Source organism: Apteryx mantelli, chromosome 1 (assembly GCF_036417845.1).
Source record: "Apteryx mantelli isolate bAptMan1 chromosome 1, bAptMan1.hap1, whole genome shotgun sequence".
Classification (NCBI taxonomy): Eukaryota; Metazoa; Chordata; class Aves; order Apterygiformes; family Apterygidae; genus Apteryx; species Apteryx mantelli.
Window position 1 is genome coordinate 32159698 of NC_089978.1, and position 15015 is coordinate 32174712.

General features: G+C 38.8%; 1 long non-coding RNA gene across 7 annotated transcripts in view; it reads right to left on the reverse strand.

Moving 5' to 3' along the window:
• Positions 1–345: 345 nt before the first annotated feature.
• Positions 346–15015, reverse strand: part of LOC106489220 (uncharacterized) — an 85852-nt gene continuing 71182 nt past the window's right edge. For 5 of the 7 annotated variants that reach the window (XR_010883506.1, XR_010883507.1, XR_010883505.1 and 2 more), the window contains 3 exons: positions 5585–5715; positions 3377–3527; positions 346–843 (listed from right to left, as the gene is read on the reverse strand). This is a non-coding gene — a long non-coding RNA (uncharacterized lncRNA). Of the gene's footprint in view, positions 970–3376; positions 3528–5584; positions 5716–15015 lie in introns of all 7 variants that reach the window. The other 2 variants (XR_010883511.1, XR_010883508.1) reach the window with 2 other exon arrangements.

The following is a 15015-nucleotide window of genomic DNA, read 5'->3' on the forward strand; positions in this document are numbered from 1 at the left end:
ACCCCGCACCCCCTGAACTGGCAGCCAGAAGCCAGCTGGGATCCCCAGAGGGTCTAAAACAACATGGGACATCTATGTTTAGGCACCTGCATTTCCTCTAGAATGAATAAAATAAAATACCAAAATAAAGCAAAAAAAAAAAAGGGAAATAAAACTTGGTATGATTTCACTTAACTAAAAACATTAAAAATACATTGTAAAGACTCCAGGGAAATACTTTTCCTTTCATATGCAGGCTAAATCCCATGTACTGTATAACAACCTGTTGGAGATAATCACTGCTTAGTGTCTAGGTCCCATAAAAATAAAGAGTATAAATAATTAGTCAAATGCAGAATGCTTTTATACTTTTTTACTTCAATTTTTAAAAGATGGCTACATTTGCAAAGTTAAATACTCAGAAAATCAGAAAACACTAATACAGGCTTCATGCAGACCCAAGACTTCTGCTTTTAACTATTTTAGAGTGAAGTCTTTAATTCAAAGTTTATATACTATTTTTTCTCATTCAGCAGCTAAGTTCATGAGAAAAGGGTTATGAAATTTGTATTTAATAACTTACTAAAACAGATATGGCTGCCTACAATACAATTATTTTACATTACTTCATTGTAATTAGAATTCTAAAAAATGTGAAATTAATTTCCATTTTACTGTGTTCCTTGCAGCCAAGCCCTGGAGCCTGTCCTGCTGTCTTTCCTCAAGCAAACATCCCTTTGGTTCCAGGAGGAGTTTTAGCTGAGCATCATATCACAGTAGCAAATGATCCTAAATTTATAGCAGCACTTCTGAGAATGGCTGAGGCAATGATAAACCTGGCTGGGCTAGTCAATCGCAAGACGACTGTGATGAAGATACAAAAAACATAAGCACAGAGCAAGGATACATCAGATGAAATATTTCCAGTAAGATGTGGAAGCATTAATGATGTATGCAACGTAATAGTGAATGATACACAGTTCTGTTCACCTGTGTTTAAAGCAGATAAATTTAAGTTAAAGCAATGTGGAGGGATGGAAAAATAATCTTCTGAAAGAAAGCTAGGTAAATTTTACTAGTCTGTCTAGGATGCTGGGGCTCAGCCTTCGCAGCTATGCGCCCATTCAGACTGCAGGGAAAGGGACCGCCAGGGCCACCACAGCCTCCCCAGCCCACAGCCTACTCCTGGGGAAGGTGACCTTCAGGTGAGATGTGTGACCTGGCAGGTCACACACAGCACTTTGGCCAAAGGTTCAGCACCTCTGCCTTACAAAAATAAAGCCTGAAAAAGACAGTCATTATCTCTCCAAATACATTGATATGGGGAAAAACACAAGAGAGGGGAAAAAAGCTATTTAAGATAAAGAGACAACATTGACACAAGGGCTTAGAGTGCCCATGGATAAATTTGGGCTGAAAGATAGAAAAATGTTTGTAATCATCAGAGCAGTGATGGGTTGGAAAAAACTCCCAGTAGGAATAGTGGGGGAAAAACACCTTCTGCACAGATTTCACAGCAAGCATGTTTATAATAGCCAGAAGACTAGACTCAGTAGACGAGCAACAAGCCAGTAGGATCCCGGTTCTTCATAATTCAGCCTTAGCTTTCTCAATGTGTTTATCAGAAATCAAAAATAATCTCTTCATACTAAAAGAAGTGGCAGCTAATAAACAGATGTACACTGAAGGGAGAACATAAATATCATAATAGACATTAAAATGATTGATTAAAATGATTTCTTTCTGCTCAATCGTCATTTATGACAGTAGAAAGTGAAATCCTGCTTTTTGTTACTTCAGAGTAAATCCCAAGCAGTTCTGCTGATTTCAGTTGCAACAATGAGATTACTTCAAGTTTATCCTGAAGTAAATGAGATCTGAATTCAGTGCCTTCATTCTTTGTGTCCTTTGGGGGAAATAAAGCCCAAAGCTCATCATAAAGATTGGTGGTTATCACTGGCTTTAAACTCATGGGGGTTGAATAGGGAGTGGTGAAGATGTCACAGAAAAAAGTGAAATGCAGGAGACAGCTTTAAATGGATATTGGTTTGCCTTGCTAATCATCTGCATTTTGTTGGTTATATGGCAGGATTACATGGTGCACACAGTTTCTTAGAAAATATTCTGATAGGCTGTGTTTCATGCAAACCAACCAATTTTCTCTTGGTTTTTATTTGGAGTAACCTATCCTTCAAAAGCTATATTTTAAGCAAACATTTTTTTTTCTTCTCTGTCACAGCCAAATTCTCCAGTTCTGGGACTTACAATATTTTCCTTTTTCCAGAATGACACCTGCTGGTGGGAGAAGCATGGATGAACTGCAGATATTTTATAAGTTCAACTGCAGCTAACCAAACACACTCTCTGAGCATGCTCATCACCTCTGTGCAGGCATACTGTTGATAATAAAGATTTGGAAACTGTAGAGATACCATAAGTATCATGTGGTATAAGCAATACAGTTTTCCAGTATGATTTAACATTTTCTCTCATTACATCACCAGACTACTAACACACTGCTTCAGTGTTGGAGACAATATTTTGGGAAGCCCACAACATGGCTATGTCAGATAGAGGTGAAAGCCACAAGGAAACCCTTTCTATCTTACGCAAAAAGATGCTGAGCTGCTTCAAACCCTTGAGTGCAAGTAAAACCAGTTACTAACACTACTATTTGTGCCTAACACCCCAAAAGATTAGCATCTCAGAAGAGAAGTATTGTGCACAGGACCCTGATCCTGTATAGCAGGAGGTAGCTAGGAGAGACAGAGAACAAGCTCTACCTTTGCAAAAATTGAGACAAATACTCCTCAATATGCCAGGCAGTACTAGGCTCTGTAATGGGCCTCCATATCTGCAGCATCACTGTCTCTCGGGTCTTCAGTAGTAGACTTCCCTCCAGCTAAAGTGGAGCCAGACTTGAGCTTCTGATCCTTCCAGTGCATTTACAGCAATATTTCCAAATGTGATTTCCAATACCAAGAAAATCCTTGTTGGACATATACAACTTTATTTCCTTTTTCTGAGATGCTAACTAGCCACAGTCCTCTATAAAGGCAAGGTGAAGTGCAGATGCTCAGCGCCCTGAAAATAAGTCTAAAGTTGGACTCTGGAAAATCTAGACATCTGAATTACAGAAGCTACCTTGGGATATTTTTGGAAATGAGTGTGTGGTAATTTTAATAAATCAGATTTTGAGAACTGTGTTTTAAACATGACTTGTGAATAAATATTTGTAAAAAAATGTCTAGTTAAAAAGAAAACTATTGAAAATTCAATTCAGAGTTAGAATTCAAAGAATTCTTCTGAATTATTTGCAAGAGCACAGGCAAACACACACATTCAAATGTGTTCCCCTTGGCTACATTATTAATATATAAGTATTGCTATGGCATACCTCATTGTAACATCAGAGGGCAAAATTTCTTCTTAATTAGAGCATCAGACTGCAACTTAGGAGACTTGACTACTATTCCTGGATTTGTTACTGGCCTGCTATATAGCTTTCAGCTAGTAACTTCACATCCCTCTTCCTTCAGCTCTCCCATCTGTGAAAAGAAGATGACATTGTTTCATTACAAATAGTTAGATGACTGATTTCCAAAGACTGTTTTTATTTTGGTAAAAGTAAACATGTGAAAAGTGGGTACATTGCTGTAAACTCAAAGGTAAATGTAAGATACTCATGGCTGTTTGTTTCAACAGACTAGAACTGGAGAGTTTCTTTAGCCATATTTTTTGCAAACTTTACCAAAGCTTCAGTCCCACCTATGACTGTACGTGTTTCTGTTAGAGCCCTTGTTTTTCATGCATGTAATTATGGCTACCAAATTTGAAACCTTATAATAACCTCAATTTACCATTCTGAACCTTAATAAAGCAATGACTATTTCTGCAGAACACAGTTACATCCCACTGCCTTCACAGTGAGACCTTAGCACAGGTTAAGCACTTTGCTTAGATAACCAGCAAAAAATACCGATATAATACCCAAACCTGTGATGGCCTGACCACCTCAGCAAGGTTTGAGCTAGCTGAAAAGCTGAGGGGAAATTGGAAAAAACATGCTTCCAGGTAGCTCAAGCAGACACTCCCTTGAGCAGGTCATTGTCAACGACTGACCATGACTGCATCAGTTCTCTGCTAGATTCCAGCAAAAAGACACTTCTGATCCCAAAGTAACAACACCACTTTTGTTCTCAGATTCCTTCCAGAGGTTAATTTTAGTTTTGAGCTCAGGTTACTGCTGAGCCTTAAATACAAGACTGTCCAGTTTTTAATGCTACACATGTAGAATGAAATTCATGCGCATGATAGAAACAGCCTGGAGTTCAAATAGGCCTCTGCACAAGGATGTGGGCTCTGAATTTGACCAAATTGTTCCATTTTCTCAACTCTATTTATTGAACTCACATTGCATGGGATAACCCTAGCATTGGAATGACTTTCATGTTCTTTTCTTTTTCTTCCATCTAGGATAGGCAAAACTTAACCTTTAATGCCTTGCTCACTGAATTGAGAAATATGTATGATTGCCATAGACTTGGTCCACTTCTTATAGGCAGTTACCAGGGAACTGCATTTGGATCTGAACACTGCTGCTATAAAGTTTCTAAGAATGCTCACTGCTTTTGGTGCCATATTACTAGCATCATTTCCATCATTACTAGCATCAAGTCCCCCTGTTCCTTCTCCCATCTAACAGCTTATGCCCTATAACTAGTTTCAGCTCATGCAAACTCCTTTAGCTGCTTAGCCACACTATGTCCCCAAAGTTCCTGCTTGAAAGAATTCTGGTTTCAGGTGACTCCTTCAGGGATAGCCACAGGCTCTGAAAAAATGATCTCTAACACAATTAAGCATTACTGTAAACTGCACAAGTCATCCATCCAGAACAAGAAATAACCATACATCATGTCTTCGTTTAATTTTCTCACTACTTTTGTATGCATGTTTTTTCATCTGCCTGATGGACATGCTTTTCTTTCTCCTGTAACTAGCTTCCTTTAGCTTTGGTTGAATCTGTATTCCAAAGAGTACTTTCTTCCCCCAAAAAATATGTCCTTACCTTTCTTTTCTTTGTCTCAAGCATTCTCTGTTTGTCTTGCCCACATAATTTCTGTATTTGTAAGGGACTTTATCAGTACTTATCTTTTTGTTCTTTCACAGAAATCGCTCCCCTTCCAAGCTTAGTCCTTTGCAGAGAAGTTGGAGAAAACTGCTTGTCTCTAGGGTGCTGTAACTTCTTTGGTCTGCACAGACACACTCCACCTCACATCTCAGTGACCAAGTGCTTGTCCCAGAAAGATGAATGACAGGTAACTTCTTTCTGTTTTCTGAATGTTGCTTACCTAGCATTGGCCTGAAGAGGTCTGGAAGGCATAGGTTTGCAACTGGGGAAGCGTGCACATTTCGTCAGAGCACTAGAAGACAGTGCATGCTGGAAACCCCTGGTGTGCAAGGGAAGTACATGCACCACCGACACTAGGAACTGAAATGCTATGCAGGATGCTGGAGCTCCCCAAAACCTCAACCAACCAATTTAGCTGCACTTCTGTTTCTGGGATGAGATCTGAACACAGACATGAGTACAGGCTATACTCACTACATGTAAGGAAGTTCACCATATTCTTTCGTGGGCAAACAGTGTCCCCACACAGACCATGGTGCAGCAGAGGAGGTTTACAGTGTTTTTTTCTTCCCATGTCCTTTAGGAATGGTTAGTGGAGTTTGAGCCTGAAATGAAGAACAGATACAGTACCACAACAGTCCCTTTGCATGGAGGAAGTAAGAAGGTTCCTGAGCTTTGCATATTTTCGTATTTCTACTTTTTTTATTGTTCTAACCACTGCAACCAAACAAGCTGCAGAGCTGCAGGCAAACCCCAGAGTAAATTTGATTAAAGAATGGCAACTTCATTCCCCTTCTCCTCCCCACTTCCTGCCCTTTCTACTTCCCTATTTCTCTCCCTCCTTCCCAGGTAAAAAAAAAAAAGATATCTTGGAGAAAAAAGCAAACAGAAGATAGGAACATAGACCTGGAGGGATCTGTGGCCAGTGAATCCAGTCCCACCCATCATTGGCAGACTGTTCATAAACCAATGAGCTCTGTGTTGCTTCTCTGCTTTGACAGAGCAGAAAAATTGTCTAATTTCCAACATAACCTTACTCATGACCAGTTTGTTCATGTGCCAGCCTTGTCGCCTAGTGCAAACAGTATTCTCCTTCCTTAATGCTTACCCCTTGCTATATTTATAGAGAACAGACCCCTTTTCAGCTCTCCTCCTGGTTAGTCAAGAATCTTTAAGTCCTTTCATAATAGTCTTTCCACTCTCCCAGCCATCTCAGTAGCTCTTTTCTGTCCTATTTCACTCTGAATTCCTCTTTCCTGAAGACAGGTAGCCAGGACTGCACACAATATTTCAAATGAGGTTTCTCCAATGCCTTGAGCAGGTCCTTGTTTCTACTGAAAATAACTCTTCCTAGGATCACAATTGAGTTTTGATTGCCACATCAAGCTGGTGGCTCATTTCCACTCCTCAGTAATTTCCAACCAAAGATCTCCTGGTTTGTAGACTGCAGACTGAGGCTAATTGTGGAAGAGTGCCCATCTCTTTTGTTGTTACATTTTCTCTTAAGTGTGCTCTTACATTAATGACTCAAGTCTACGAGATCATCCAATTCTTTCTGCAAGATATTCAAAGCTTTTTTTTATTGGTTACATCATCCAACTTTATTTCACTGACAAGTCTCCTTGGGACACTCCAACTTCTTCTGTCAAGGTCATTAATGAAAATATTTAATAAGATCAGATCCAAGTCTAGTGGAATTTTACTAGTAGCCTCCTCCTTATAGCTCTTTTCCCTTTCAGCACAACACACTAGTATCTGCTCTTTAACCAGATACTTACAGTTCTTGTGTATATTTCCCCAATTAAACTAATATCAAATACTTTGCTATACCATAGCAAATTCTTCACTGATATCCAGAGAGATTAGATTTACAGGATGCCCTTTTTCAGCAAACCAAACTATCAGATTTGCCTAGCATGATCAAGGTTTTTTTTCAAAACTGATTATTTGAATATAATTTTCTATTTACTCCATGTACATTTCTTTCTTTCAAAATCTGCTTTAAAGCTGTTGTACCATACCCTTGAGGCCAGAGGAATAGGCATATTCTTGTCCACTTGACCTTCTTACCTTCTTACCCAGAGAAACCGTGTTTTAGTCATATATTAGCTTTCTCCATATGAGACATTCAAGCATGCAATTTGACATGCCTGTTCTGTCTGAATCCTGAAACAAGTTATCCCACTCCCTCTTAATTGCTTTGAGGTTTGCGTCCACACTGTTTGTAGTAACTTCCCTTTCCATACCTCCAGTAAGCATCCTGACTTTGCCCTGTTGATAGATCTTCATCAGTTTAGCCTAGAGGTCCAATATAGATTATCTTTCATCTCGATGCTGTCTTCGCTGCACAGGAGCTTTTCTCTGTCCTTCATTTTTTCTGGACGTCTGAAGAACTTTTTGCTATTTCTTTCAAGCTCCTTTTGGTGATTCTTACTTTATCCCTACATACCTTGCCTTATAAGACCCAGCTTTCTTTGCTGGTTTCTCTTTTTCCTCTATTCTTGTACTACCTACAGATATCCTTTCTGTGTTGACTACCCATGAAATCAGATCTGGCATCAATCCCTACTATTTTTTTTTTTTTGCTTGGGATACAAGCTCTAGTTAGCTTTTCCATATGAGAGTTTAAAAAACCTCTAAGCCTCCTCCACATTTCAACCTGTTAACCCCTCAGTCTAGATGACTTCAAGAACTAATTCACGTAGTTGATCAAAATTTTCCTTTTCAAAATCAGGAACCTCAACTACAGTCCCACTTCTGTTTATTCTTCTATTTAATATAAACACACTAGATCTGTGAATACTTGTTTCAAAGTGGGGTTTTTTTTGATCTTTATTCTTCTATAATAGCCAGAGTGCTCATCAAGTCTAAAATAGGAGTTGGCACTTGTGGAGCCATTTGGTGAAGAAATAGTTCATCTATCATGTGTAGGGCCTTTGAGAAGTAAGGCCCTACTTCTGCACCTCTTCCTCCAACCTGTATCTAGGAATCTTAAGTCTCTTATAAAGACATAATTCCTAGTCATATTTATTTATTTATCTAATTATTTTGCAGAGATCTGTGTTCATGTCTATATGATAGAAATGGACTGAGGTCTACAGCAGCCATCTGGAATGATCTCTACAGATTCTCTTTTAACTAACTTTGGGGAAAGTAATTTCGACACAGACAAATCTTGTCCCAGGCCAGGAATAAATACCAAAACTCTACTTCTTTCTGAGGGAGAATTTGTGACAAACGATTTTTTGTTTCTTTTGAGAAAGCCAGTATATGAAATTTCCAGCTCACTCTCAAAGCAATTGCCTCACTAGACTGCACAAACCCAAGCTGCTGGACTCCTGGCTGCCAAAACAGTTGGATAGCTCAAAAAGGCAGCTGATCAAAAATCAGGAAGCCTAGGAGTTCTGGTTTCCATCTCTGAAGGAAATCAGAAAGGTATGAACCTCCACCAGCATAGCAGGACAGAGGAGGAACCTGGAGAGCCTAGTAGCTCACTGCATGGACAAGAAGGGAGCTGGCTATGCCAGCTGGTGAGATGAGCTTACCCACTTTCTTATTTACACTACACTGCTGGTCTGAGTGTCTCAGCGGCTTGCTCACCAGACACTGGAGCAGCTGGCTGGTGGGTGGGCTGCTACGGGCCAAGGCAGCCAGCCCCTCCACCTGGCTTCCCTCTAAAGTTTCAATGGGACTGACACATTCCCAGGGAACAGTTTGCCCCATGGAAGTGGCATTTTCCAGTTGAACACTGCTCAATCAGAAAATTTTTGCTGAGCTCTTCTTTGTAATGCAGTACCATCTCCAGTTACCAACAAAATATTTAAATCTTTCGCAAGCATTGAAAATGTGAAGCAAGACCAGCATTTTAGCCACCAAACGAGTACTACCTCCAAAGTACACTCAACAAGAAGTTTGTGGGAACTTTTGTCTAGCATTGTTTACCACTACAAATGGTTTACCAAACCTAGTCCATTCAGATTGCTGCACTTGTTACACTAACAGAAAAAAAAGCTTAATTCTAGCAGCACTTTTTTCATTTCGTGTACTCTCACTCACTTTCATTAATACAATAAGAAAATGATGAGCAGGTTTACAGTAGCATAATGGAAACTTTCTACTACATTTCAGTGAACCCTAAGGGAAAACATGTACATATACACTATAAATATTATGTGTATTTCCAGGAACACTGTCAAAACCGATCACATTAAAAAATATACGAGAATTAGGAATAAAACTGCTTCATCAACTTCTTCCATTACTCATACCATGGGATAGATGAAAGATCAAAACCAAATGCATAATTTTCAAAAGCCTTTTAAAACTTTTGCTGGAATTCCCACCTTGTCACTTTTGTGAGCCACACAGAGTAGCGCATGGTCTTTCCAGAAGCAAAACAACACGACCTAAAGTAAAGTAGCAACATGGTTCAGGATTAGGCCCAAACACTGAACTGTTTAATCAAGAACAAACCATATTGTACTTTGCTTATGCATCTGCAAACAGAATAGTATATGATGAAACAGAAAACTCTCCTTGTGGTTTTGTGTATATCATCCTTGACGCTTTCATAGAGGACATAGGCTACCATTAAAGTCAATTGCAAAGTTCCCATTGATTTCAGTAGATGTAAACCAGGCATTAATATTATGCTTTTCAGTTTTCTTGAGGTTTAAACACCTCATAAAATAAATTTGCAGATGAACTAGTAAATGTACACTTACAAAGAAACCTCCTAAGGAGTCCCTGAAGCCGTATTTTTTAATGCTGCTATTCATTCAGTTTATATCAGACAGATTAAGGGACTGTCAAACAAGGGTGCATAGATCAAGAACAGCAATAATAAGTGCTGAAAATATCTTCCAAAATATAGTTCCAAAAATATCATGACATATTTGATAGAACAGACTTAGAAGCCAGTTTTATATTATGCAACATATTTCATGACCTCAGAAAAACCCTATCTATTTATCTATCCATTTCATTGATCTGTAAATGAAAACATGTACAGTATATGCAGCAAGTTTTTTTCCAGGAACCCTTTCAAAACCACTCACATAAAAATATGAGTAAAGCTAATTGAGAGAGAGAGAAAGAGAGAGAGAGACTAGCTGATGAGAAGTCAGAAATACTACTCTCTGGAGCTGACATTTTCTTCTGTAGAACTATGTGCCCATTGAGCATAATTTTTGATCTTGCAGACTTTCCACATGTAAAATTCCAATTGACTTCAGTGCAAATGAATGAACTGCAGGATTTAATTAACCCTGCTGAGGTTTGAAAAACAATCTCATATGCTGCCTGAACATTTCCATGAATTTCAGTGATTTTCAAGATAGTCTGCCTAATTCATTGCCAAATAATCATTTATAAATACAAGTGTAATGCGTAAATATAAATAGAAGGTGAGCATTAGATGATAAACAGATATAAAGAACTAACAATAACCTAAACTCACTTGATGAAGGCTTTATCAAATGCAATGCTATACATGACATTACTAAATAAAGAGTAGTGATTGATGACATTTGCACAGTCACCTCATTCCCAATACTACTAGCATGAGCAGAAAGGCTCTTTTGGTGATTAGTAACCACCCAGGAAATGTTTGTTAAGCGATTTGCCCAGTACCATACAGGAGCACTGTGGAGATATGGTCCAGCTCTTCAGAGCAGAATTCAACTGCCTTAAGCAGAAGACCCTGTTTCCTCTTTCTACCATGCCCTGCTTCATTCAGTAAATACCTTGCACCTACTCAGCAAACGAGCAAGAGTTCTGCAGTTAAATCCACAAGTTCTGCCCAATACTGATTAACCTACAGAGCAGATCCATGCTATATATAATAGGGCTGAAGTCACATGAGAAAAAAACAGTGCAATCACAAAACTACAGTCAGTATTGTAATGCAAACACATATGTTGGAAACATACTGGGGGTCACAGACCATTCTATTATTCTTAATTTTAGGATACTTGTCCTTGTAGCTAATATTATCTTAATGCGGAGTTTTGTATATACTTACATGTTTAAAAAACAAACTAGTAAAGACTATTTCTAATATGTGGCATCATACTAATACCCACAGAGACCCATCAGCTAGGAAGGTGCCTTCAGATCCAAGCAGACTTCTGCCACACAGACTAAGAGAAGCCCATGGCAGAGAATCACAGAATCGTGGAATAATTTAGGTTGGGAAAGACCTCAGAAGGTCATGTGGTCCAACCCCCTGCTTAAAGCAGGGTTAATTTCAACATTAGGTCAGGTTGCTCAGGGCCTTGTTGAGGTTGTCCACCCACTACGCACAGGCTAGCAGCAAAGATAACTTTGCCAGAGGCTCACTGACAGCACATGAATGATAAGATTTAGGAGCCCTCAGTTTCACTGCAAGTTGGGAGACAGGCTCCTTGCTCTCCCTTCTACCACTTAGCCTCCCTGCAGCTTAGAGTAATGGCCAGGGACAATATTACAGGGATGGCCTTTGGAGCACCCAGCTAGTGACTGTTCAGCCATTCTGTGAGGATGGTGTATGGAAAGTCTGATCACAGGACAGAGCTGTGCAAGGCAGAGAAGATTAAATCTCTGGAAATATTTGCTGTTAAGCTTTAGTAAATCTCTATGGAATATTTGGTAACTGTGTTTTATTCCACGTCTTGAAACAGTTGACCAAATTTGAAAGGCTTTGTGAGGATGGCAAAAGGCACATACCTGATTCAAGGCAAGCAAAGGCCTGTCTTTGCTCCAAAACCCTTTAGGGATTGAATTTTTTTTACAGAAGCAGAAAAATATACTTTTTACTAGCCCTCTTCTTACAAATAGTTCAATCACTTCAATTGCAAATTAAAAAAAAAAATAGAGTTTGATGTTCAATATAAGTAATTTTGACCCAAATCTGTAAAGTTTGGCAAAGTTCTAAACAACTAGAAACAGAATCTTATAACAGAAGTGTTAGGAAACCTTCATGGGCAGAGCTGCCCATCCTGCCTGTAATATTGTTTGTTAAGCACTTTGGAATCCTTAGAAATGAACAGAACCACATAACTGAAGCTGCTGGATTGCGTTTCTCTACTCCCTATTTCTGAAAACACTGCTGCAATATCTTACTGTTAATTATTGTTATAAACCGCAGCTGGCTGGTGGGAGCACCAGTCAAGTACGTTTTCCTCTGGAACTAAACTCCAGGAAAAGAAAAAATTCGGAATATGCATTGCATCAGGATTAAAGACAAATTTTCAAGTTAGCTTCCAGAGAAAATGCTGGTGCATTCAGACCCTATTAATGTACAGGGGAGGGAGTGCCAAAGGACAAGAGCACTCCACAAATACAGCTGCAATTCCATGAAGTCAGAGCAAGCAGCTCCTTGCCCACAAGATGAGGTAAGTAAGGGATGTAGTATAGCAGCCCACAGAACACAAACGGATCCTGCAGCTCGAACTATCTGGACCACAAGGCCCCAAAACTAATCATATTAATCATATCATACTTCGGTATTCAGCCTGGATTTTATTTGTGATTAAACCTTTGACAGTTCCAGATCTCGATTTTTTTTTTTTATTTATTTTCTTTACTATGATTATTATTAAGGGTTTTTTGTTTTTTTCTGAGCTTCCAGTGTGCAACATCACTAGCTGATAAGGAATTGCCGATGAATTCTCGATCCTGTCGTACTCAGCAGGAAGTTTGCTACTGATTTCAGAGGAGGAAGACTTTCACCCCACAGGAAATCAAGGTAAGTGGGAAATAATAGTACTCATTTCATCCAATTAAATAGTAAAGCTCACACAATTTCAGGGTCTCAGTCCACAGACATTTCCTTTTTCTGTCAGGAAAATACAGTTGGGAGGATATGTAACATAAAATATAAAAAAGGTGCTGTAACACAGAGTGAGACAAGGGGGCCAAAGCTGTAAATTCCTTCCATCGACATGGTAACCTGTATTTGTAAAAGGCCAATATTGAGCAGGCAGTGAAAACAGAAACACATAACCACATCACATCATTCCACTGCCAGAAACATTCATACTAATTTCCACCATCAAACACACAGTATGATTACTTAAATTTTTTTTAACCAATCCTACTTATAAAAACAAAATCCTCAAGATGGTATAACTTCACATTTTCATATTCTGTAACATGAATATACATCAAATTGGCAACAATCTGTACCTTGTGTACAAGCCTCCTTCAGGGTCATTAACACGGAATCAACTCCTTGCAGTAAGTAAACACTTCTTTTTCTTGGTTTTTATGTTAAAAATTGAAAATTAATCTTGCAAGTCATTTTGAACTAGCAAAACAGGGCTGACAAAGCAAGCACTGTAGTCTGATATCTTTTATTAGGCCAACTTAGAGTTCAAAAATATGCAAGCCTCCTTGACCACACACAAGTTCATGTATGCAGAACTCCAAGCTGGACCCATAAAATGTATTAAACTACGTGCTCTGTCACTATATATATACTATATATATATAATACATACACATATACATTTGAAAGGCTTCAGAATAAACATTGATACAGGTTTAGAACAGCAACTCTGAAGGACTTGTGTGGTTTGGCATGTAACCTTGCTATAGATCAATGGGTTTAATAAAGAAAATTCAGCAGCACACAAAACAAATCCTGCTTCTGATTTCTAATGAGGTCTAATTCCTATGAAAAAAATCATGACTCTTAGTAATAGTAGTGGCAACCATATGTTCTTGTCTGCTAATAATAATACTAACAATGAGAATACCTGGCAAATATACAGCAGTGTCTTTCACGTGAATTGTTTTACAAAGAACAATAAAGAGGGTTACTAATCTTATAACAACTATGATTCCTCAGGATGTTCTATGCAGGTAAAATCCACTCTAAATGTATATATATCTTCTGCATAAGAATGTAAATGGTTTTAATAGATTTGTCCATAACAAGCTGTGTATATATCCTGCTCACCTCTGCTTTTCCTCTCTCAAGTGTGTAAACAGATCACCACCCAGCTCTTCAACCACCCTCAGTCCAGATGACAAGACCTCCACCTGTGGAACGGAAGGGCCAGTTGTGGGAGCTACAGACAATGAACGTAACAAAGAATTACAGTAATGAAGGTAACCACTCTTCTTTCTTCAAGTTCTTGCCCCTGTGAAACTTTTTACTGGTGTTTAATTAGGGCTTCAGTCCTATATCAGTAAGTGCTAATTATTCACTGGAATGAAGACTGAAGAAACAGTGCCTTTCTGCAGTGTCAAGCCTTTGTGCTACCACCAATTAGTACTGTTTTGTAAGTGTGAGGATCAGTGACTGCGTGGCTTCTTAGATACTGATCGCATGGCTTCTTAGATACTATACCTCTGCCAGGGCATGCTGTGGAGAGAGCTTGTGCTCCAGTTGTATATGCCTTGATATGGTCTGGTGGCTCCAATCTAATCAGATAACACCAAATGAGACTCTAATGAAATCTGCTAACTCACTCCGAATGAGCTTGAAGATGCTACTATGGTTTTTTTGGATTTGTTCATATACAGCAAAGGCTATTTGAGACCAAAGAGCATCATAGACTTGCAGAAGAGCTTTGTCTAGCCTAGGTAATACATTAATGGTCTCCTAACATTCAAGAAGGATCAACATCTTGATCCTCCTACCAGTGAACTTGGTCCTGGGACAAAATATTGGTAAGTGGATATATTGATTAATAAGAAAACTGAAACCACCTTTAGAATAAATTTAAGATGTGGCCTCAGTGTTACCCTATCCACCTGAAAATAATATGGAGGATTAGACATAAAAGCTAGGACTTTATTTATCCTTGAGCTGAGGTAATGGTTACTAAAAATGTGGATTTCATTGATAGATGATTTAGTGAACATGATGACAGCAGCTCAAACATGGCTCCGTTAAAGATAAAAGTAACATGCTTAAA